At 35.7% G+C, this 26,858-nt stretch overlaps 1 long non-coding RNA gene across 2 annotated transcripts; it reads right to left on the minus strand.

Moving 5' to 3' along the window:
• Positions 1–566: 566 nt before the first annotated feature.
• Positions 567–21,035, minus strand: LOC145717014 (uncharacterized). Of its 2 annotated transcripts, XR_014139989.1 has the most exons (3): positions 12,660–21,035; positions 9,283–9,355; positions 567–2,709 (listed from the first exon to the last, which is right to left on the minus strand). It is a non-coding gene; the product is annotated as an uncharacterized LOC145717014 (long non-coding RNA). The 2 variants fall into 2 exon arrangements; XR_014139988.1 differs by lacking the exon at positions 567–2,709 and having other exon boundaries at positions 6,197–9,355.
• Between the last annotated feature and the right edge of the window lie 5,823 nt (positions 21,036–26,858).

The following is a 26,858-nucleotide window of genomic DNA, read 5'->3' on the forward strand; positions in this document are numbered from 1 at the left end:
ATATATAAAAGTGATCATCTTTAATATGACATTAATATTTAGCAACAGAATACTAAAGTATGACTAAAACGAACATAAATAAATAAATAAATAAATAAATAAATAATAAATAAAATGAAGTATGACTAAAACTGAAAATCAAGCAAATCAGCCCTCAGAGTATGAGTTTGCCGTGGAAAGCCTGTGATTTCTTTAGAGTGGATGTCCGGTAGGCTTTCCAAAGGGCAGGGGGTTTAGTCTTCCTGTTTGGAGGATGGGAAGCATGTTTTTTCTTTTCCCAGTTGATGTACTCTGGCTATGGTATGTGTTCTGTGTTCCGGAGGTGGGTTTGGACATGGTGGAGGGAGCTCAGCTTTGAGCCATTTTACTGTGTGGATTTAATTAGGCTACATATTGTAGAGAGGTTGCAGCAGTACAAATAGTTTCTTTGCTTATGTTTAACTACAGGATGTCATTGTCCAAATGGAGGAAGAAAAAAAAATACTTTTTCCATTTAAAAATCAATGTTATTCATTAAATTAGAAAAAAAATGTACAGACTCCTGGATAAAAGATTATTCAGAGGTATGCCTCTGATGAAATTTTGGAAGCAACTACATTATAGTTCATAACTAATAATTTCTGGGTTACTGAAAGATTGATGAGTTGAGACTTCGGACTTCAGAAATTTTACCTTTTGCATCCAGTTCACTGAAGGAACTGCGTATTTTGTAGGCTGCAGTAGAAAGGTGGATAGAAAAGGTGTGAAATATTAGAAGGGACCCTGGGCAGAACCTCAAAGAGCCAGGATGCTATTTTCAGTTATTCTGCTAACTAATCATGTTAGCAGAGGCCACTCAGGCAACCTTGTGAGATTTAATTTCTTGCTTATAGAATTCCAACAGTAGTGGGAGCTCTGCCAATGACCAGCTGTGGGGCTTTGGACAAGTCACTTGACCTTCCTGAGCTTCTGCTCACATTTACAAAGTGGAAATCATAATACTCACCTTCTCGAGTTGCGTGAGGATTAAATGAAAAAATATACATGAAGGATCTCTCAGAAAAACCTGAAACAGTAGCTACCATCATGAAGGTGATTAATCATAAGGATATATAGTGCAATTAAGTTTTATTTTAATGGGGTGTATGTGGTTATAGTTGTTTCATATTTGCATTAAAGTATTTTGCAGGTCCCAGAAACACTTACGTGAAGATGTTACTTCAGTGTGGGGCTGCCTAATCTTACTCTCTACTGTGGCAGACTTTTCTTTCTCGAAGCAAAGCTGCTAGAGTGAAGTTTGGATAGAGAAACAGAAAACATGTATGTATACTCAGTGATTGTGGCATCTCTGTTTTACTTTCTTTTCAGCACAGGCTCTAGGAATAGCACAGAACCAGGAAATTTGTTACAAGCAGGACTAATTAAATGATGCACTGGGCCTGTGCAGAGTCTTTTTCGCTTTTCCTGCTGTACGTTAGAGAGAAAATCCAGTATTAGAGAGAAGATGCTCTTTAAGGGGGTATACTCAAGATGTGGAAGTTTTGGTCTTTAAGTTAAACATAGATGACCCCTGCGTACGTTAGTCCATGGAAGAGATCGTTTTTGGATTTTCTCCCCCACCCCTCCCATTTCTTCGCCTTAAGTATTTTATTTTTTAGTTAGTTCATTTTTTTTTCTTTTTTCTTTTATCAGATGTGTTTTGCACATGAAAGGAGAGGATGCAGATAGAAAAGTGTTTAATTTTCCTAAGGCTAAGAAGCTATAATGTCTTTAGGGTAATTAAATTATGATTTTGTGACTCTTTCAATATGGGTTATCAAACTTGATGCCTTTAGAACCTACAGTAGATCCTTTGAAAGCCACGGCTAACATTTCACTATTTTCCCACCTGGACACCTAGTCATCTCAAAAGGGAAAAAGATACGCTTTTTACTTCAATTGTTGGATAGCATCTTCATATGTTTTATTTGTAAAACAAAACATACACATTATGAAAAGGACAAAACATGCACAGAGTGAAAAGAAACCATGTAGCTTACATAGGCACATATTTTTACATATTTGTTTCTAAATGTACAAACAGGATCTGCTCTACAAAATGCTCTAGGATGGTATTTGTTTCAAATTTATGTAATCAGCCATGTTGCAAGATGGTATTCAAAAAGAAGCTTAAAGATGTGTTATCCTTGTTTCATATCTAACATCCTCTCTCTCTCTCCCTGTGGACCAATAAATAGCAGAGATGAAAAAATACCTAACGTCAAACAGCACAGTAAAATACAGAAGTCTTTATGTTTCAAAAGCATAATCACGACTAAAAGATAAGTTCCAGCCGGGAGAGAAGCTCTTGTGTTCGAGTCGAGCTCAGTTCAAGTTCAGGGGTTCCGGCTATTTGGTAGATCTTAAAGTTTATAAGCAGTTTCCAGATGTGATACTATCAAACTATAACTGAGTTCAGTTCATTAAAATTTCACTGTTCATCAGGACTCTCCATAGAATTCCCAACATTCTCGCTCTCTCATATATTCATTTTAATGGTCCTTTGGCAAGCTGGATCTTGTAGTTTAAATGACAGGCATCACTCTTCAGCACATGATTATCTGATTCCTGAACCAGTGCATGCGAAACAAGACATGTGCGTTTCTGGAAAATCAGGCCTCGCTAAAAGAGTGGCTGGCACAACTTCCCACTGGCAATCAAACCCAAGGATCTTTTAATTATGAAACAGAGCTGGGAAAAAAAAGAGAGAGAGAGAGGAAAGAGGAGAAAAAAGTGCCCTGAAACATTGGATTATTACTGTGCTTCAGTTCTATTAGCTTATTGCCAAGGGTTCCAGCAATGCTTACTCTTAACATAAATGAGTCTCTTAAATATGATTTAGGGTTTTCCAAAGATAGAGATTATTCCAAAATAATAAAACCCCTTGGCCTGGCTGAGGAAGACTGAATCATCTTTTATTTTATTTTATTTATTTTTTTAAAGATTTTATTTATTCATTTATTTGAGAGAGTGAGAGAGAGAGAGAGAGCACACGAGAGGGGGGAGGGTCAGAGGAAGAAGCAGACTCCCTGCCGAGCAGGGAGCCCGATGCGGGACTCGATCCCGGGACTCCAGGATCATGACCTGAGCCGAAGGCAGTCGCTTAACCAACTGAGCCACCCAGGCGCCCTGAATCATCTTTTATTAGGAAACTTTATATTTTCCTGGGTTACTAAAAGTTGTTACATAAGGTCACAATGAGCACATTGGCTGGCCCTAATCTCTGAGAGATAAGATCAAACACCCAGTAGAGCAAGAGATGGTATGCACTGATCGGGCAAGTTACTCCCCAGTTTAGGCATTCCTAGCTGTGGTGGGAAAGCATTACCTGGGTACCTGTGCTGACCAGTGCTTTTCGCAGACAGAACTCTACTTGAAATACGCTCCTTACTCAAGTTTTGGACAAGGCTCCCTGCCAGTATGACTACTGGAAGGCATCGTAAAGATTTTTTTCAATCAAAGGCCAAGGCAATATAGGGGATCATTCCAAAAGACTGATAAAATAAGAAGGGGAGGGACTACTTGGCAAAATGAATGTATTAAACACCCTAATTCCTTTTAAATCCATTTCAATGATTGATGGGAATTTGAATCTGTTCTTTTCTGTTTTCGGACCACATGCTATTTCACAAATCTTATTAGAAAAGACTTTAATTTTTTAGAAGTTAGGGACCTTTTTCCTGCTGGATTAGCTTCTAAAATTTTCGATGAGTTAACTTTGGGAAGCAGGAGTGTACATTTTATTTACTCTTCATCAACTTGTATTTGGGATGATAATGGAACAAATTTTAATCAGATTAGAGAAAGAGAAAGCAGATGATAATCCTTTGTGAAAAAAGATAAATAAATAGCACTTCAAAGCAGGAATTGGCAAAAATATAGGCAGAGCCTATAGCACGCAGCTCTCGAGCTGAGGGTAGTATTTACATTTTTTAAATGGTTGTAAAAAAGAAAGAGAATTTGAAACAGAGACAATATGCCCACAAAGCCTAAAATATTATTTATCCTTTACAGACAAAATTTGTCAACACCTGTTCTAAATTAACGGATATCTTACTGTACACTTTTAAATTATTTCTCACCTATATTCTGTAATTGTAAATATGTGAATCGCAAAACTAAAAAAAGAACAAAGAATAATTTTTCAAAAGTTAACAATAGTATATTACGAGTGTGCACACTGTATGATTCCATCTGTGTGAAGTTTAAAACCAAGCAACACTAAAGCTATGATGCTAGAAATCAGATTACTGGTGACCTCTGGATGATATTGACAAGAAAGCTGTGTGAGTGAACCTCTTAAGGTAAGGGAACATTTTGTATCTTAACTGGGGTAGGTTACAAAAGGATATATACAGACTTAAAATTTCACTGAGCTTTCCAGTCGAAATGTACAATTGACTGAATGTGCTATAGCTCAATAAACAAATAAATTCCTAAATAAAAACATACATACATTCATGATTTACGCACTTGCATTTTGTAGTATAGAACATAAAACAAAAGAAAAAGAGAAAAAATTTAATATTATCCAAAAAAAGAACCATTACCTACAAAGTAACCCCATTTATTTATTTTTATTTTTATTTTTTTTAGATTTTTTATTTATTTATTTGACAGAGAGACACAGCCACAGAAGGAACACAAACAGGGGGAGTGGGAGAGAGAGAAGCAGGCTTCCCGCCGAGCAGGGAGCCCGATGCGGGGCTCGATCCCAGGACCCTGGGATCATGACCTGAGCCCAAGGCAGACGCTTAAGGCCTGAGCCACCCAGGTGCCCCCAAAGTAACCCCATTTAGATTGACAAGAGATTTATCAACAACAGCAATAGAGGCCAGCATTCAATGGAATGTCTTTTAAATACTAAAAGCCTAAATTAAAGCCTAAAATTCTATAACTTGCTACAATGTCATTCAAAAATATAAACAAAATAAAGCCTTCTTCAGGAAGCATAATAAGAAAGCTTTGGATATATAGGCCATCAATGAAAGAACTACTAAAGAGTGTGCTTCAGGAAGAAGGCAATAGAACTTAAAAGAAAGAAATGGTGGGGCACCTGGCTGACTCAGTCGGTAGAGCATGAGACTTTTGATCTCAGGGTTATGAGTTTAAGTCCTATGTTGGGCATAGAGCTTACTTAAAGAAAAAGAAAAAAAATAGAATTAAAGAATCACTATAGAACTAGGAGATAGATAAATATAGGGATAAATATAATTAAGCATTTACTATAAAAAAGTAACCATAATAAAATGATTAATTTAGAAGTGTTTGAAAAATAAGCTTGAATACCAGAGAGCTCATATACAAATTCACTGAACCATATACTTAATGTTTGTACATTTCACTGTGTATACTACACTGAAGTTGTAAAACGCTCCTAGAATAAAAGCCCTCACCTCCCACCAACATTAATGCAAAGATAAGAGTCACCACTGTTTGATGGCCTCCTATTCACCCTTTTGGTGAGGGATGGATTCCCACCCTAGGGTTATGGGAATGGCTGAACACACAACAGCTGACACTGAACAGATGAGATAAACAGCCGTTTATTAGTTACATAGACCCTTTCTTGGCGAGAGGACTTCAGCTATGGGAGCAGATTGGGGAGGAGAACTTCCAGCTAGGCTATTTAAGGTTGTCTGGTTTCTCCCAGATGTTGAGGCAACACATAACATTGGGCCTTAATGTTCAACCCTATATCACAATCATTGCCTTGCCTAAGAACTCAATTAAGTCATGGGAGGGATAATACCCAAGCATTAGCTGTCTTTGGGTAGTTATAAGAGGAGGATATCACTCAGTAATATGTCTAATTCTTATTTCTAGTGGGTCTGAGAGAGTAAAATTTGAATGAAAGGAGGTGGAAATGAAAAGGCATTGTAATGCAGACTGTACTTACGTTGTTGATATTAGAGCAGTGAGGAAAAAATGGTATAGTATCTAAGAACTGACGTTTGTTCTTCTAGGAGCATGTGCACATGTGTGTGTATATTTGTGTGTTTCTAAGAAAAAAAGGTCCACACTGAGTAGACTCAGTGGGTTATCTACTTCCATACCAGTGGGAATGCCTCATGAGAAACTGCACTATGTGCATCAAAGCCCCAGATGGAATCTCCTGCTGTAGACCTGGAGCCTTCTTGTCAAATACTCAGGCTTAAAGAGCATTTTGATGAAGGGGAAGGAGAAATCCTGAAGCAAAATTAAATTCTGAAGGTGGAGATGTTTAAAAAAGTGAGTGGAAAATCACATAGTGGAGGTCTAAAGAAGATGCTCTAGCAGGCAAAGAGGTAGATCTATGGATAAGTAAGGAAGTTTAGGAATTATGTCTTCTAGAAGCATACTTCCAGCAAAAGAACACAATCCTATGTGTTAATATTTCCTTCCCACCTCTTTCTTACCCCCATATATACTCATTTCTTAAAAGTTGGTAAGTGTGGGGGCGCCTGGGTGGCTCAGTCGTTAAGCGTCTGCCTTCGGCTCAGGTCATGATCTCAGGGTCCTGGGATCGAGGCCCACATCGGGCTCCCTGCTCGGCGGGAAGCCCGCTTCTCCCACTCCCACTCCCCCTGCTTGTGTTCCCTCTTGCTGTCTCTCTCTCTGTCAAATAAATAAAAATCTTTAAAAAAAAAAAAAAAGTTGGTAAGTGTGAAGAAAAAACATTCTCCCAAACCTTAGAAAATGGTGTTAAAAGAAGAACTTTGTTTTACAATATTATTAGTAGACTCTTCTGGAAAAATATTTAGCATTTCTGATTTTGATAATTTTAAGTATTTTTCTGGGAAGTTACATTTTCCTCACCCAACTAATCATCATTCTCTTAGCAAGCCAAATGACTTTTAACTAGATATTTCTTTGTTATACTTAGCTAACAATATTTTCTGTCCACTTTTAGTTTCCTATAAAATCCACCCAAAGAGAAATTTAAGTCTTCTCCCTTGCAGGCAAGTTTGAAATAAAATTTTGACATGTGCTCACAATCAATTTGTCTGAAAAGTTGCTTTAAAAATAGACAAGTATCTATTTCTTATTATAAAGAAAACATGGTAGAATTTACTTCATGACTGCAACCGCTTTCTTATAGTCAAATGCAACTCTCTAATTTGAAATGTGGCAGAGAGCACTTGGAGAAGCAGGAGGGGATAAACTGTTAGGTCAACAATTGCTGAAGAATAGATGTTAACTTATGGGGTTGATCCTTGCAGATGTGTGTAAAAGCATTTAAATCTCCACCTGTCCATTTGTAGGCATATGTGGAGAAATCCTGTATCCAACCTGGCAGTCAAAAGCTTCATATATGGTCCTCAGAAAATGAAAAAACAAAAAAAAAAAAGCACATTAAGGCTTGGAGAAGCCTCTTGCAGTCGATCCTTGGCCATCTAAAACATTTTCTCTAGGTATATCAAATAGAGTTCATCAGCTACGGTACTTTTTAACTGGAAGTAAGTTTGCCCTGAACCCACCTCTTCTGGGACACTTGGCAATGTCTGGAGACATTTTTAATTGTCAAGACTGGGGAGGGAGAAGGATTGTCACTGATATGTAGTTGGTAGAAGGCAAGAATGCTACTAAATATTCTATAGTGCACCGGGTAGTCCCTTACAACAAAGAATTATCCAGCCCAAAATGTCATTAGTGCCAAGGTTGAGAAACCGTGAGCTAAAATGTGAATGGTAGTAACTTAATGATGACAGTGTCAAAGCTGGCCTGGGTAAGTGTGTGAAGTGGATGAGAATGGCTAGAAGTGAACGATAAAAGAACTATCATATTTTTCAAGGCTTTACCAAGAAAAGTCTTATGGAAATGATGTTATCCAAACTCAAAGTAAACTTTAAAAAATAGTAGGTCAAATGGTAAAACTCTTCCCTCCTAAGGGGTTACCAGGCTTCAAAGAGTTAATTTGAATAGGAAAGTGAATGAGTATAATAACTATTGAAGGCAAGGGAGGGAGAGAGAAAGGAAGAGAGTGAGTCTCTGGCAATTAATAATATCTAGCCAACTGGAGTTAGCTGGGTTAAGATTCTGGCTGCCGTTGCCTGGGAAAAAGGCCTTTCTCTCAGGGAGGAAACCAGTGACCAAGTTCAGGATAGTGTCAAATTAAGGTTGTATTCCAATAGAGGGGCTATGAGTGGGAGCCAGAGAATCAGATTATTGGGGAAGTTGGGGGCAGGGGTGCCAAGATAACCAGCTGAGCGCAAAAGAACTGGAAGCAAAGCCAGGATAAGCAGAAAGTCACATGGAACACAGCACAGGAACTGAGTGGTAAATTTGGCAGTGGGTTTCAGAATCCCAGGAGAAATACTCTGCCGATCAGTCTGTGGGCACAGCCACATTATGAAGCTTGTGCCCACGGCCCTCAATCGCACTCTTCTGGCTCATCAGACCCAGTCTAATTTTATCCCAATGAAAACGAAAAGATCTCATTTGACATTTCCTTGGACGTCCTTGTACAATGTGTAACAAACCCAGACAGGAATAAATCTTGTTAAGGCTCAACTCTCAACGGAGGCAGCTACCTGCTCTATTCATCCTGGGCCCCAGAATCTTGGTGTAAAAATCTGGTGCATTCATATATGCGGGCATTTTTCTAGAATAATATCCTGAGAGTTATCATATTCAGTTAGGCAACAAGAGGATTGATTGAAAATGACTGAACTATATAGCATTTAACTCTTTAATGATTTTACTCCCAGAATAATCCAGGTTACTCTTGCAACAAAAAGGAAAAGACTCCAAGAAAGTTTAGTAAAATAACTTTACCAATAGTAAACAGGAAAAATAAACAGAACTGTAGAAATTTTGAATGTAATAGACCTTGAAAAAATAATAAATTGAACCAGTGAAGTGTTGTCAAGACTGGGGAGGGAGAAGGATTGTCACTGATATGTAGTTGGTAGAGGGCACTGTGTCATGTACATTATAGACCTTTGTTATTTTATTCAGTCTTTCCAATCTGCAAGGTGTGTGTTGTTTTAATATATATACTAGGCAGCTGCCCTACAAATCATGTAGGTAGGCATGAGAGCAAAATATCTGGGAGCAATATTTCATGTATAGTGGGCTGTTTGTTTGTTTGGGGTCAATAAAAGAACCACACATGGGCTTCAGAGTTTAGAAAGCATAAGTGTTTTAGCATGATAGTGAGAAAATTGGGAAGTAGAAATAAACTCCCACCTCAGAAGTAAAGACACACATACTAAGAAGATGCCTATTTAATACAAACAGTGGCCACATTTCTTGATCTCATGACAAATTGTTTCTACTTACCTGGGTGTAGAAAATGGAGGGTACTGGAGCAATCCATAAATAATGTCTATGGGCAAAGCCCAGATCTATAGACCTTTATTCAGTGAAAGAATAAGAAAAAAACAAGAACTCTAAGACATGGGGAATTTGAACCATGCATAAAAAAGAGACCTCTGAAGACACAAGATAAGATAAGGATAAGGATATTTCTTGAAAATTGTTAACGACAAGCATTAAGATACAAGAAAAACCTATTTATCATTTTTATAAGCTAGCTTATGTGAGGTAAAAAACAATGATCAAATATCAGTTGCTACCAACTAATAAGTGTAGTTCTTGTTCATACTACTTGTCTATCACCGGTCAGCTTGAAAGTTCTGCTTATCTTTATGCCTTGTGTGGCTCGGGCTGATAGAACTTCCTTTTCTCCTTTGGCTTCCTTGACTGCAAAACCAGGAAAAGGGAGCATGGAAAACTAAACATTGACTCTTAAAATTTGTACCCAGAAGTGACATGCATTACTTTCACTCACATTGCATTTGCTAAAGCAAGTCGTAGAGCCTAAGTTCTCAGAGCAAGTTGGTTTAGAACAATCCTACCCTGTGCTCAAAATGAGAAAACTGATATTTGTTAAAAATTTCTCTAACAACTGTCACAATCAACCCTTTGACTCACAAATATATGGTTGACTTTTCTTTCTATCAGCAAATTATACTTGTCCCCATCCCAAATCCTCTCCAATTACTACATTATATTTGCCTCCTTCCCAAGACCTATCCAATCACTACCTTGAGATAAAATTCTATATGTATCTCCTCTTGATATGGAAATCCATGAACCAAAATGGCAATTATCTGTCCTTCATGGCTCTTAATATGAAACTGCCAAAAGGATCAGGTTATCCAAATAAACATTTAGAAAAGAGGGGGAGAGATTCTGTAGGCCCTGGTCCAAAGCAATTCTGAAGTCCTTCTAGGTTATTACAAGGATACTGTATTCTGAAGGCAGAAAATGCTCTTTTATTAGCACTTGATTCCATTCCCTGAAATAGTTTCCATGTTCTTGACTTTTGAGGCCCCTCAGTGATGTCCTTCTTTTTACATTATCATCTTTGGCCACATGTGGAGAGATTAACAAAGCTCTACCTTTGAGACCGATTAACTTTCTCAGGCTGCTTCCTGGATGTAGAATTTTGTGGGACCAAAGGATCTTACTTGCAATTAGCCACAAATAATAAGGTAATTAGGAATAACCAAGCAATAAATGTTCAGAATCTATGTATATATGTATGTTATGTATCTCTCTATCTAGAGATGTCTAGAGATACTGATAGAGATGTCTATCTCTACAAATATAGAAGGATATACCCTGCACATTTGTTGTATCTATCTATAGATCGTATAAATATATAGAGATATATATGTCTAATCTTTATATAGATATACATGAATAAATGATATCTATAGATATAGATATGTATATAGATAATTAGAGAGAGGGTTTAAGGCTTTAGAGAAAGATCTAAATAAATAAAAGTGATGATATCTCCACTTTAAATTCAGATTTTTGCATATCATTACTGAATATTATAAACATGTCACTTCTCTTCACAGTTTTCTATAAATAAAATCTCCTATAAAATATTTACCTTGCTTTATTATGGAACTGAAAAGCTTTTTATAATGTTCAGATGGAAGACATAAACATAAGAATATCCACAGACTTTTCAAAAACAAAGTGACACTGAAAAGATGCATCCAGATTGAAAACTTAATTTTAAAAAATCTGTATATGTGTATAAACACATAGAAATGGAAGTAGAAGGACACATTCTGAATTCCTGACAGATGATACCGTGGGAAGAGTAATTGGAATGAGAAGGTGAGAATGATTAAGGAGATCTTTTTAATGTTACTGTGTATACTATGAATGTTTTATAATGAAATTAAAAATGAATTGATAGCACCTGTAGTTCTGTCCAAGATGGAATTTCAGCAAATGGATTTACATTGCAGCCTAAAACAACCAAAAAAATGACCAAAATATATGAAACAGTCATTCCAAGATACTGAATATCAGGCAACGAATGATACTAATCCCTGAGAAATAGGGAACAAGTGAGATGAGCACTATCTTTGTCTCACATCTCTGCCTTGGAAAGTTTCCAGGACACAACAGAAGAAGGCAGGTGGAGTGCACTCAGGAGATAGAGCCAAGAGTCTAGGGAGACTTTGTGGTTAGAGTTTGCAGCACAGAGTACTGGAGAGGAGAGAGCTACACAAAGACAGCTCTAAACATCTGAAGATAGTCCCCCTCTAGTCCTCAGCTGAGCACTGGTAAGTACAAGCACTTGAGAAAACTCCCACACAAAAAATTGATAGTAACTGTGCCCAGCATTCATATAGGACTGAAATAATGCCTTTTCTCACCAACCAGAGTGGAAAACCTCAAGATTCACGGGGCATTGGGTAGAGTACACATGAGCATCTTGCCTCAATAGTTGGGAATAATCAGCCCCAGACTGACCACTACTTTGACCGCCCCTTCCCCCTGACAAATCTTAAAAGCAAGACTCAAAGGGATAAAACTGTTTCAAGGAACTTAACCACACTCCAGAACAAAATTCAGGAATATTTATGAGAATACAGAAATATCCCACACCTCAAATGGTAAAATTCACAAGATCTGGCATTTAATAAAATATTACCAGACATTCAAAGAAGCAAGAAAATATAACCCATGGTGAAGAAGAGTATCAATTACTCAAATCCAACACAGACGTTAGAATTAACAAAGAAATTAAAACAGTAATTGTAACTGTATTCCATATATTCAGTCTTAAGTAGAAACATGAAAATATTTTTAAAATACCCAAAGAGAAGCAAATTTTAGAGATGAAAACTACAATTTGTGATTTTTAAAAATATACCAGAAAAGATCAATGAACTTAGAGACATACAATAGAAACTATCAAAAAAGTATCCCAGAGAGAAAGAAAAAGAGAAAGGAGAGAGAAAAAGAGAGAGAATGGTACATCTGTGAGCTGTGGGAAAACTTCACAGTTTAACATATATGGTATTGTTGTCCTTGGAGAAGAGAGGTTTAGTGTCAGAAAAAATATTTGAATAAATAATGGCCAAGGTTTTCCAAATATGATAAAAATGATAAATTCATGGATCTAAGATCTACAAATCCAAAACATAAACTATATTGAGGCACTACATATCACATTGTTCAAAGCTAGTGGTAAAGAGAAAAATCTTAAAAGCAACCAGAGGAAATTTTTTTAAGTTAAATATCAGGGAACAAAGACAAGAATGATATGAGGTTTCTTTTCAGAAACATTGAAATTAGATGATAGTGCAGCAACATTTATTAAGTAATGAAAAAAAACCCACCCAATGTCACCTAGAATTCCATATTTAGCAAGAAAATCTTTCAAAAATGGTCAGATAAAGATGTTTTTTCAGACTTGATGACCAGAAGATTCATGCTACAAAAAAAAAAATTAATTAATTAAAAATAAATTAAAAATAAAGGAAGTCCTTTAGGCAGAAGGAAAATGATACCAGAAATTAGGGTCTACACAAAGGAAATAAGAGCACTGGAACTGTTAATGCGTGGGTAAATCTATACTTTTTTTTTCCTGTTATTTCAATCTCTTTATAAGATAATTGACCATTTAAACAAAAATCGAGTAAGGATTCATAATATTTAGTATGTAACAACATGTAAAAGTAGATATATGACAATAATACAGGAAGGTCAGGAAGGGAGAAATGGAATTTACTAATATAAGTCTTTTATACAACATGAGAAGTGGTACCACATCATTTAAAGGATATTGTAATAAATTAAAGATGTGTATTATAGTCATAAAATGACAAAGAGTTATAGCTAATAAGCTACAAAGTAGATATGAAAAATGGTAACAAAATATGAAAAGATTTTCAAAAGGCAGAAAATGAAGAATACTTGAAGAAAGAAAAAATGGGACAAATAACAAGGCAAGATAGTTAACTATAAACATGTTAATAGTCACATTAAATGTAAATGGTTTAAATACCTCAATTAAAAGGCAGAAGTTTCCAGGTTGGACAAAAATAGCAAGATCCGGTTGTATTTCACCTACAATAAATGTACTTTAAAATAAAGACAAAAATAGATAAAAGTAAAATGATGGAAATATATATATACACATATATATCATGTTAATATTAATTAAATCAAAGGTGGAGTAGCTACGTTAATATCAGACAAAGCAGATTTCAAAACAAAACAAAACAAAATATTACCAGGGATAAAGAAGGAAATTTTATAGTGATAAAGGGCACAATTCATCAAGAAGACATAGTAATTATTGAAGTTTATTGACCTAATAACAGAGCTTCAAAATATATAAGCCAAAAGTGATAGGACTTCAAGAGAAACAGGTACATCTACAATTATAGTCAAAGATTTCAATATTCCTTTCTCCATAATTGAAAGAACAAGTAGATAAAAATTTAGAAAGATGCTGAATCTATAGCAATACTATCAACCAAGTCACTTCTTGAAATTTATAGTAAATTCCACCCAAAAACAGCAGAATAATCATCCTTTTAAAGTACACATAAATATTTACCTATATAAACCATATTTTGTGTCAATAAATTTAAACTGATTCCAGTTATACAAAATAGTTCACTAAACACAATGGAATCAAATTAGAAATCAGAAGAGAAAGATATCTGAAAAATCCCTAAATATATATAAACTAAAAATAGACTAATATACTACTTATATAATTAAAAAATTACTTAAAATATTGAAAAGAAATGAAACATTAGAACATCATTAACATTGCCCAAACATGTCAGGAGTAAAAAAATAGAAAGAACATAACAGAAAATCAGCTGATAAATACAAATAAAGTTTCTAGTTCACAAAGAATACAGAGAAAGAGGAAAGTGAAGAGAATTAATGATAGATAAGGTAGCATGTGAATGATTAAGAGCTAAGTTCCAACTTAAAACTAGTATTTCTGGAGAAACAACAAAAAGTGGTAAAGGTCTGGAAACATGTTTTCATATTAAAAGAAAACACTTCCCTGAGTGGAACACATTCAGGGGTAGCAAAATTAGAGGAAATCTTTGTCCAACAATTTTGCCAACCTGTCATAATGATGCCATCAAAAGCCATGGAATCTATCTATTAAAATCACCTCAAATGAAGTAATGGAGATGTGAAATTGAAACATCATGGCAAATTACTTTTATGAGAGAAAATAGTATATACTATGCAGATCACCTCCTTCATATATGGCAGAAATCTAGCTTTCAGGTTACTTTTGTTACTGTCTTCAAAACAGAGCACGTCTTGATACGTAGACTTGTGAAAAATAATCATCACTTAAGCTGCACATTAAAATCCATGTAATAGGTCATAGCAACATTTTTCTAGATATATCTCCTGAGGCAAGGGAAATAAAAACAAAAATAACTATTGGGGCTACATCAAAATAAAAAGCCTCTGCCCAGTGAAGGAAACAATCAACAAAATTAAAAGGCAACCTACTGAACTGGAGAAGATATTTGCAAATGACATATCCAATAAGGGGTTAGTATCCAAAATGTATAAAAAACTGATACAATTTAACAGCCAGAAAACAATCCAATTTAAAAATGGGTAGAAGACATGAACAGACATTTCTCCAAAGAAGACATTCAGATGGTCAACAGACACATGAAAAGATGCTCAATATCACTCATCATCAGGGAAATGTAAATCAAAACCACAATGAGCTATCACCTCAAACCTGTCAGAATGGCTAAAATCAAAAACACAAGAAACAAGTGTTGATGAGGATGGAGAGAAAGGAACCCTCATGCAAACTGGTGCAGTCACTGTGGAAGATAGTATGGAGTTTCCTCAAAAAGTTAAAAATGGAACTACCCTATGATCCAGTAATTGCACTACTAGGCATTTATCCAAAAAATACAAAAACGGTAATTCAAAGGGATACATGCATCCCTATGTTTATAGGAGCATTATTTACAATAGCCAAATTATAGAAACAGCCTAAGTATCCACTGATAGATGAATGGATAAAGAAGATGCATGGGGGAGGGGGGTCCTGTATGAATATACATATGAATATATGAATATTATATATAATGGAATATTATACCGCCATATAAAAGAATGAAATCTTGCCACTTGTAACAACATGGGTGGAGCTAGAGAGTATAATGCTAAGCAAAATAAGTCAGTCAGAGAAAGAAAAATACCATATGATTTCACTCATATGTGGAACTTAAGAAACAAAACAAACAAGCAAAGAAAAAGAGAGAGAGAGAGAGAGAAATCAAGAAACACTCTTAGCTATAGAGAACAAAACCGATGGTTACCAGAGAGGAGGTAGGTGGGGGGATGGGTTAAACAGGTGATGGGGATTAAGGAGGGCACCTGAGATGAGCACAGGATGATGTATGGAATTGCTGAATCACTATATTGTACACCTGAAACTAATATAACAGTGTATGTTAGCTATTCTGGAATTAAAATAAAAATTTTAAAAGGAAAAAAAAGAGAAAGTAAAAAAACCTCCATGTAATAAAATCTGAATGGTGTAATGTATAATGTTGTTGTGAGTACACAATAAAAGGACAATAGGAAAACCTCTTTGACTAGTCCTTGACTTTCCTGAATGATTTCAATATTGGCCTCACTTTTAAATTAAAAGAATAAAATGTTAGTCTGACCCAAAGAAGACAGTCACTTCCAAGATTCTGGAAAATGCACAGTCGAGCTGGCAATGCAGTGGACAGAGGGCAATGAGCTAGATCTGTGGTTTCCAATCAGCGGCAGTTTTGTCCCCCAGAGGACATTTGGCAAAGTCTGGAGACATTTTTAGCTGTTACAACTTAGGGTGGAGGGGGCTGCTATTGGCATCTCCCAGGTAGGAGCCAAGAATACCGCACCACATTCAATAGCAGATCCACAGGTATGGCAGAAATTAAAAATTATAAATGAATGCTATATAAAAATCTATTATAACGATACCAGTTAGGTAAAAAAATGATAACACAAAACAATACTGTGTTTTTTTATAGAGGCATTTATACATAATCAAAAATAAAACAGTATTATACGCAGCTTCAAAATAGGGATTCCCTCTAGGGAATGAGAGAGGAAAAGATGGAGTTGGGACTTCAGCTCCATGTATAATATTTTCTTAAAAAAAAAAAGGGATACGAAGCAAATTCAATAGCATGTTAACATCTATGCAATCTGGGTGGTCAGTATTTCAGTGTCTGTTATTTCATGTTCTGTTAGGACATATGAAATGTTTCATAATTCAAAATAGAGAGGAAAGATTTTACATAGCTCTTGTTACAGAATTTTGGCAAAGGTCTTCTAAACAGCTACATAAATTAAATCTGCTGATTTTTCTAAGGCTATTTTTCCAAATAATTCAAATGGATTAATCAGTGATGATTTCTATTTTTAAAAAGATATTACCCCCTGATTTCACTCTGATAAGCTGTAGGAGTAGGTTAAGCATTTTCTGAGAATACTCAGATCCAGTAAATGTCACAGACTAAATTTTGAATCCCACTCAAGAGAGTTGAGGCGTTCGATCTTAATGATTATTGGACAACCAAAAACAGAGGTATGAGCCAAGCTCTTAGTCCGTGGAAGTTACCATTAGTACTATCCCTCCTCCCATTAGTTGATGCTTCTGCCAAGCCTGCCCTTGCCATCACTCAGGCATGACACTATGTGAGGACTCAGCATTGTCTGCCCCAATAGTCCTGTTTGCCAACCCCAGATCTAATCACTAAAATTTTCACTACTGTTCTCAACACCTCTTGGTTCAACAGTTAACCTACATTGGTACCTTGCAGCCATTTGCCTCTCTTCTTACTCCAGGTCCTGTCCGCCGATTATGGAAACCATCCAAGCCCTCTTGCTTCTCTTGGTCTAGGGGAGGTTTTCACTAACCTCAGGCAGACCACATTCTCCCCCTTTCTTTTACCTTCAACTTTCTTTTTCTTCCTCGTAGGAGCCATTCAGTTTAACTCACACCAAATATGCCTAGGCTCTCCCCAAAGAGAAATTTGGGTCGGGATCGTGGTTTGAGTTCAACTTTCATTTTTATTTCTGACTTGAAAAAGCTGTTAATAACTCCTTGGGGGCAAAAAGCTCAGAATTCAGAGCAGAAAATTTGGCTTTCTGTTTTTTTCTTGTGAAATCTCAAAGACACATTATCACTTATATCAGCTTATACAGCAGCCTGAACAAAAGTCTCAATAGATAATTCTATTGTATTTTGCATAAATATCACATGATCCCACTCTTGTATATAGTTTCTGCCAACTGTCCAGATAGAAAATCAAATGCCTTTTTGAGAAGAGTCCTCCGTTACAGTTGCACATTTTGGTGGGGGAGAGATCTTTACCCCTCCACTTTCTTCAAAATATTTGGTTGGCTGCCAGGATGCCAACATACAAAAGATACACCTTCAGTTTGCCAATTCATTTTAGCACCTTGTGCTTTTAGCATCATCTTTTCTCTTGCCCCTGACCTGGCTCTGTCAAAAGACAGTTTCAGAGTAGGAAACTCCCTAAAGCCTTCCTTAGGAATGACTGAAGCCAAGAATTAATTGAGTGTTTCTGCTATCTCCTTATTTTTTCGATGGACCTTTTGCCCGGTGTCCATCTCACTGTTTTTGGCTGGCTTGCTCCCTCTAATGTATTTAAAGAACACATATTATGGGCTTTCCTGTTGTTTGCAGAAAGCTCTTTAAATTTTTTTTTGGAGGGGTCTGTTTACTTTTAAGTTTGCATTTGACTTCTCACGTTTCCTGGGCTCCCTATTGCTTCTCTAGGGCAGTCCTCTTACTTTTAAAAAGATGCTTTCCTCCAGAATAGTCTCTTGGATAGTTACTGCCAATAAAGCAGGCAGCATTTTGTTTGAATGTCTAAGCTTTAGATTACGTGGCATATATCTGTCTGGGCCTTCTAACTTCCAATAAGTAATTGGTACTTTTAGATGTCAGCAGGCTCTCTGTAGGTATTTGGACAAAAATATGTATGTATATAGGTGTGTATGTGTGTGTACATGTATGTATCTGTGTTTCTTCCTTTTATTTTTTCCAAACTAATGCCTAAAGTTTTTGTTATAGTTCCCTTTTCTAAAATTGAGTCATCTACTGATTTTTTTTCTTTTCTTTCTTTCTGAAATGTTGAATTCATTTCTTTCACGATCACCACTGAAAACATACTACAGTACTTCCTGAAGTAGTTCCTATTCCTTGCTCAGAATCTAATCTAGTTGATGCACTCATTAGTTATTGTTGTGCTACAAACCAACCCCAAACTTGTGGCTTGAAACAACCAGCATTCAGAATGTTCATGAGTCTAAGGGTCAGGTGAGCAGTTATTCTGGTCTTGGCTGAGCTTACTCACATATCTGTGATCAGCTGTATGTTGAGAAGGCAGCTCTAGGCAGGGCTTTCACATATTGGGAGGTCAGTTGGCCATAAGCTGGGGTGGGATGACCTTGGCTGAAACAACTGGACTTTCCTTACATGCCCTCTCATTCTCCAGCAGGCAAGTCTTAGCTTATTTAAATGATAGTGGCAGAGTTCCAAGAAAGTAGGGAAGGAGGAATCGCATCTTAAAGTCTAGACTCAGAACTGGCAATTGTCACTTTAGCCACATTCTATATTGGTGAAAGCAAATCACAAGGTCAGCCCAGATTCCATGGGTAGGGAAATAGACTAATTCTTGGAGGAAAAGCTACAAAGTCATGTTATAAGAGGTGTAGATACAGAGAGGGGGCCAATTAAGGTCATTTTTATACTCAATCTGCCTGCCATTCTTGGTTTCCTTCAATTCTTATTTCTAAACATCAAAGGAAACCGAAAAATATTTGCTGACTACTTACTATGAGCAAAACACCTCATTAGTCACTGATAGAATCTTATTCCAAAGAAATTTAAAATCTTAGGTAGGATATAAGAAGGATTAAGAAAGGATATAAGAAAATTAAACACTATCAATAGTCTTGATTTATGAGTAGGCTATGATATAAAATTTCTTTTTCCAAGATGATTATTTAAAATCTGGAATGTATTTTTCCCTTAGAAATATAAATGGTGATTTGAAATACAGACAAAGCAATTTTTAAGCCATAATTTATGGTATATAATGTAATGCCCAATAAGACCATAAATATTTTAGGAAATATTTACCTTTGTGAAAGGTTTATATTTAAACATTTGAAAACACCAGTAAGTTTCTTACCAGCTTCCTTCCCACTCTCTAATTCAGGGATAAAATCATAAAAGGAATTACTCTGAAGGTAATTGTATTGTACATCATTATATGCTAAGCACTTTTGGATGTATCTATTTAATTTTTATATTAAGCTGAAGACACTGAAGACAGCATTAGTATATCCCTTTTAATAGTTGAGAAAATTAAGAACCAATGATGATATATAAATTGCCTAAGATTACAATGCAAGAAATGATAGTGATGAGTACCCATCAGACTTCAAGGGTCTTGTTCTTCCCACTATTCCACTCTGCCCTGCTAAACAAGTAAAGCAATGTTACATGCAGTATCTGAAATGAAATGAAACTCACAGGCTAACACTAAAGATATCCGCCATATGCAAATATCACAGTTTCAGAGATGCCTTGTAAGTATGCCACTGAAATGGCCATTTTGCCTCCCAAGTCTCTATTAGAAGATGTGGTGCTGTCTCAAATGGAAGGAAGAATCACAGTTATCTTTTAACTGATTCAATGTAAACTTTATCAATTGTGCATCACCCAGACTAGCAGAGCAATTGATGTAAACATAGAAGGAATGTTGGTGTAGAGGTTTAAAAAGAGAGAGAGAGGGAGAGAGTTGAAGAATAAGAATCTGCCAAAGAATGATCAGTTTAAAAATCACCAAGCCTAATGAATTTAAGTTTTCTGGCTACTGGTGTGGCACAGTGTTGTTCAAAGTTTTACATGGAAAAAATAAACATTTTTTAAATTCATAAATTTCCTTTTACAACCCAATAGTCTTCCTTAGCATACTTGCTGAGCTTTTCTAAGAAAATGTGTATTTTGGTTTTCAAGTTACCTTGGAAGAAGAAGCCATCACTAGCTGGTACTCCAAATCCTGAGACCCTCTCTCATGGACCTAAATACCCATTTTCTTGTGTGTTTTATTGGCATATCTTAAAAATCCTTGTCTAGTCAACTTATGGACTATAAAAGTTTGTTTCTAAGGTCATTTATTTGAACTTGAGATTGATTTGCTTTTGTTGCAATGATATGGTTAAGTCAAGAGTCACAAATTTTAATAATCTACAGGAGAACAGATAGGTTATATAAGTAACTGAGGCAGAAGCAAGTGTCAAGCAATAGAGGGTAATAGGGACAGTGGTGAATAGGAGAATACAGGTCTCCATGGAAGGCCCTCTAATCCTCAAACAAAATACTCAAACAAAATAAGCCTACAGATCAGATTTCTTGCCAACATGCCATCTTCATTATTAATGCCATGTGATTTATAGAGTAGTCCAAAAAACCTTCCTACTCCTTGGCCATTATAAAATAGAATAATCTTTTACTGCATCTTTAATACCCTAGATTTAAAAGTTTTGATCTTGCAAAGCTGAACTTCACACTCAAAATTAAAATGATCTCAACAAAATATTGTCCCTTTCAGTTTATGTCTGAGCAGCTCGCCAGCCTTCTACTGTTGGGCACATTAGGTCCATATATATATATATATATATATATCTCCCCATATATAAATTTGGGGAGAATGTATATCTTTACTATGTGCATCTTTACTAGTCTTATAATTCATGAACATGGTATGTCTCTTAATTGATTTAGATTCTTGATTTCTTTCATCAGAATTTTGTCAATTTTAATATATAAGTCCTGAATATATATATTTTTTTAAAGATTTTATTTATTTATTTGAGACAGAGAGAATGAGAGAGACAGAGAGCACATGAGAGGGCGGAGAGTCAGAGGGAAAAGCAGGCTCCCTGCTGAGCAGGGAGCCCGATGCGGGACTCGATCCCGGGACTCCGGGATCATGACCTGAGCCGAAGGCAGTCGCTCAACCAACTGAGCCACCCAGGCGCCCTGAATATATTTTTTGAATAAGAATAGTAAGAGCAGACATTCTTGCCTAGTTCCTGATGTTATGGGGAAAGAATTCAGTCCTTCACTATTAAGTATAATATTAGCTGTATGATTTTTGTAGATGCACTTTATCCAATTGAATAACTTCCCCTCTATTTCTATTGTTTCAGAGTTTTTATCATGAATGGATGTTGAATTTTGTCAAATGCTTTTCCTGTACCAGTTGATATGATCGTGTCATATTTCTTCTTTAGTTTCTTAAAATACTGGATGACACAGTGATTTTCAAATATTGAACCAGTCTTACATCCTTGGAATGAACCACACTTGGTCATGGAGCCATATACATTTTTTTCATATGTTGTTAAGTTCTATTGGCAATATTTTGTTAAAGATTTTTGTGTCTATAGTCAGGAGGGATATTGGTCTGTAGTTGTCTTTTTTTTGTTGTTGTCTGAGTATCAGGGTAATACTAGCTTTATGAAATGAATTGGAATGTATACTCATATTTTCTGGAGGAGTATCTTAGTCCATCTGGGCTGCTATAACAAAGTACTACAGACTCTGCAGCTTATAAGCAACAGAAATTTATTTCTCACAGTTCTGGAGGTTGGAAGTCTGAGATCAGAGTGCCAGCATGGTTGGGTAATTGTCCTCCTTTGGTTGCAGATTTCTCCATGTATCTCACATGGCAAAAGGGGATAGGAAGCTCCGTGGGATCTCTTTTTTAAGAACATTAATTCCAGGGAACCTGGGTGGCTCAGTTGGTTAAGTGGCCAACTCTTGGTTTCAGCTCAGATCATGATCTCAGGGTCCCGAGACCTTAGCCCTGCATTGGGCTCCATGCTCACTGGGGAGTCTGCTTGAGGATTCTCTCTTTTCCTCTTCCTCTGCCCCTCCCTCCTTGCTCCATAGCATGAATGCTTGCTCTCTCTCTCTCTCTCAAATAAATAAACAAATCTTTAAAAAAAAAATACTAATTCCATTTGAGGGCTCAACCCTCATGATTTAATTACCTTCCAAAGGTCCAACCTCCTAACTTCATCATATTGGGTATTAGAATTTTAAAGTGAATTTTCGGGATGAGGAACCAAACATGCTGACTGCAGCAAAGAGACTGTGTAGAATTGGTGTTAATTCCTCTTAAAGTTTGGTAGAATTCCCCAGTGAAAGCACTTGGGCTTAGAGATTTCTATTTGGGGGAATTTTTAGATAATAGGTTCAATTTTCATAATAGATGAAGGACTATTCAAATGATCTATTTCATGTTAGGTGAGTTTTGGTAACTTGTATTTTCCAAGGAATTGGTACATTTTATCTAAGTTGTCAAATTTATACGTGTAGATTTGTTTGTAGTATTCCCTTAGTATCCCTTTGATGTCTGCAGGGTCTGTAGTGTTATCTTTGTTTCATTCCTGATATTGGTAATTTGTGTCCTCTCTTTTTGTCCTTTGTTAATCTTGCTAGAGGCTTGCTAATTTTATCAATCTTTTCAAAGAATCAGCTCTTTGTTTCATTGATTTTTCTCTGTTGTTTCTGTTTTCGATTTCACTGATTTCTGGTATTATCTTTATTATTCCCCTGCTTCGTTTGGAGTTATTTTGTTTTTCCTTTTTTCCTTTTTAGGTTCTTCAGATGAAAGCTTAGATCATTGATTTGAGACTTTTCCCCTTCTCTAATGTATGTATTTAATGCTATAAATTTCCTTCTCATCACTGCTTTAGCTATGTTTCACAAATTTTGATATGCTGTATTTTCATTTTCATTTAGTTAAATGTACTTTTTAAAACTTTCTTTGAGACTTCTCTTTGATCTGTGGATTATGTAAATGTGTGTCATTCAATTTCTAAGTGTTTTGAGATTTTCTCTTATCTTTTATTATTGGTTTTCAGTTTAATTCCATTGTAGTTAGGGAATACATGTTATAAGATACAAATTTTTCAAAATTTGTTGGTTTGTTTTATGTGAATTTTTCTATTTTTACTGTTAATATTTTTTTTCAGTTCTACCTGTATATATTAGGGTTCAATTCTGCATTTTATTTATTTATTTATTCATTTTTACTATACTCGCTATTTATTATTTCCTCTGGTATTTTTTTCTTGGCTTTCTTTGGTTTGAATATTTTTTTTAGCATCCCAGTTTTGATACATTTGTAGGGTTTTGAGTATATCTCTTTTTATATCTTCTCTTTTTTTGGTGGTTGCTTGATGTATTAAATAATACATACACAACTTACACAGTCTACTAGTATTTTCATTTTACAAGTTCAACCTAAATATAAAAACCTGACCGCTCTTTACCCTCTAGTGGTTTTAATATAATTATCTTAACTATTTCCTTTACATACATTTAGAACCACATGATGATGTTATATTTTTTGCTTTGACTATCAAACATAATTTAGAAAACTCAATAGGAAAAGGAAGTCTATTGTATTTACTCATATTTTGCTTATTATGTACTTTCTTTCTTGCTAATTTTCCAAGATAACTTCTTGTATCATTTCCTTTCTGTTTAGAAAAGTTCCTCTTCTCTTGGGGTAGGTCTGCTACCCTAAAATTGAAAAACTATCTTACTTTTTCTTCCTATGAGAAGGTATTGAATCTATCCTCCATTTCTGAAGAATAATTTCATTGTATATAAAATTCTGAGTTGAAGAATTTTGCATCACTTCTGGCTCCAATGAGTTCTGCTGGAAGTCCACTGTCATTCAAGTAGTTTTTCCTCTATAGATAAAGTGTTATTTCTCTCTCGCTGCTTTCAAGATTTTATTCTTTGCTCTTAGTTTTCATATGTTTGATTCTACTGTTTCTGTGGGTGGAATTTTCTGGCTTTATCAATTTGGGGGTTTATGTAGGCTTTTGAATTCATAAGTTTGTGTCATTTGCTAAATTCAAAAGTTTTAATCAGTTATTCTCCAAGGGCCATTTCAGGCCTGCTCTCTTTATTTTCTCCATGCAGGACTATGATGAAACAAATGTTAGATCTTTGTTATAATTTTACAGGCCCCTGAGTCTATTTTTATTTTTAATATATTTTTTCCTCTTTTGTTTGGGCTGTATAATTTCTTTCTTTTGTGCCCTCCATTGTGCCATTCATTCTGTTGAGCCCATTCACTAGGTTTTGTTTTTATTTTTGTTATTAATTTCAGTTATTGTATTTTTTAGTTCAAAATTTCCCTTCAATTCTTCTTTATACTTGTATATATTCAATTTCTTTGCTGAAAACTTCTATTTTCATTTATTTCAAGTGTATTTGTAATTGCTCTTTAAAGCTTTCTTATCATAACTGCTTTAAAATTTGTATTAGATACTTCTAGCATTCTGTCATTACAAGGTTTGCACACATTGATTGCCTTTTTCCGGCCAGTTTAGAACTTCTTGGTGCTCGGAGTGATGAGTGGTTTTGAATTGAAACAGACATTTTAATATTATACTATGAGACTCTAAATCTTATTTAAACATGTTTTATCTGTTTTTCTGTGACATTGCTCCATCAAGGGAAGTGGAGGGGGGTGGGGTGCTGCCTTATAATTGAGAGTTGGAAGTCTAGTTTCTCCACTTAGCTTCCATCAACACAAAAGAGAGTGTCCTTGTTACTGTGAGTGGGGATGGCTCCCATGTCATCTCTACCAATACTTCAGGGAGGAGGGTGGGGACTTGTTTCTGCCAAGTGAGAATGAAAGCCCAGCTCCATATTCAGTCTTCTCTAATATCACTTGGGTAAGGATTTACCTTGGGATGAGGCCATTCTCTTCACTTTTTACATTTTTAAAGTTTTTGTTTTATATATAATATCCAAGGTTTTTAGTTGTACTCAGTGATAGGGATAGGTAAAAGCTAGTCTACTCCATCTTCCCAGAGGAATTTTCTCCATCGTGTTCTTTTAAGTCATATTTTATCCTATGCTTGTGGTTTCGAATGTGGTTTCCATCTTTGTAATAATCAATTTTGCTTTTTATGCTTTCTCTGAGCTCTGCAAGCCCACTATTCATTTCTTCCATTGATTTGTAATCTGTATTTTGAGCTATTTTGGTAATTTCTTTATGGTGAATTCCCTTCTACCTTTTGATTATACTACAAATGCCATATCAAATTTTTATTAGTTACATCTTTATGTCCAACTTTTAGCATCTCTTATACACACTGTAATTGATTATAATACCCATACTCCAGTACTTACAACTTGGGAAAGGGAAAAGGCAAAGAAAAGGCATTTCAAAGGTAACACAAGTGCTTTGGGTGACAATATGCTTTACCACAAGAATAAGTTATAAGTATGATAAGAATGTATAAAGGTAGTGATATCAGCAGTTAGTGGAATAGGAAGCCCCAGATACACTTACCATGAAGACACCAATACAACAATACTACACGGACCAATTCCCTTTTTGAGAAATGCAGAAACCAATTAAGAGACTCTTGTCCTCCAGGTGAGTGCAAAAACAGCTGTATCAAATCCAGTAGGAAAATTCATGAGACCCTCTCACCATAGTCCCTTCCCCTGGGCAATGCCACATGATCTGGAGGAAACTTCCCATTCCTGGCTTCTTTCTGGGGAGAGAAAGAGAATACTAGACTATATATAAAACATTCTGACTACTGGAGTGAGGGACTAGGGCCTGTCTCAGCTGTCCAAGAGTGCTGGATAGGGCCCAGCATACACCAGATACCTGGGGGCTATTGAGAACAAAAGAAGAACTGAATAGTGTGCTGTTTTACTTCAGATGAAATAAAGATGATCAGTGGTTGCCAAGAGTTAGGTGGGAGGGAGGGATGAGTAGGCAAAGCACAGAGGAGTTTTAAGGCAAAGATATGATGCAGTATGATATGATATGATATGATATGATATATGATACTATAATGATGGTTACATGTCATTACACATTTGTCAAAACCCATAGAATGTAGAACACCAAGAGTGAGCTGTAATGTAAACTACAGACTTTAGGTGATTATGTAGTTTAATCAATTGTAACAAATGTTCCACTCTGGTGGGGATATTAATAATGGGGAAGCTATCCATGTGTGGGGGCAGGGTTATAAGGGAAATCTCTGTACCTTCCCCTCATTTTTTCTGTAAACCTTCTGCTGCACAAAAAAAAAAAAAATGGAGAGATAAAGACTTTTCCAGATAGGTAAAAGCTGAGGGAGGTCATCACTACTAGACCTGTCTTATAAGAAATGCTAAAGGGAATCCTTCAAGTTGAAATGAGAAGATGCTAGACAGAAGTACAAAAGCACAGGAAAATATACAGCTTACCGACAAAAATGAATATACAGACAAATACATAAAACTGTAATGGTGGTGCATAAATCACTTTTAATTCTGATATAGAAGTTAAAAGATAAAAGTGTAAAAATACCTATAACTATAAAAATTTGTTAATTGATATATAATATAAAAAGATGTAGTTTGTGACACCAATAACAAAAAGTATGGGGAT

The sequence above is a fragment of the Leptonychotes weddellii genome, chromosome 14 (assembly GCF_054177405.1).
Source record: "Leptonychotes weddellii isolate Sample4059 chromosome 14, ASM5417740v2, whole genome shotgun sequence".
NCBI classification, from domain to species: domain Eukaryota; kingdom Metazoa; phylum Chordata; class Mammalia; order Carnivora; family Phocidae; genus Leptonychotes; species Leptonychotes weddellii.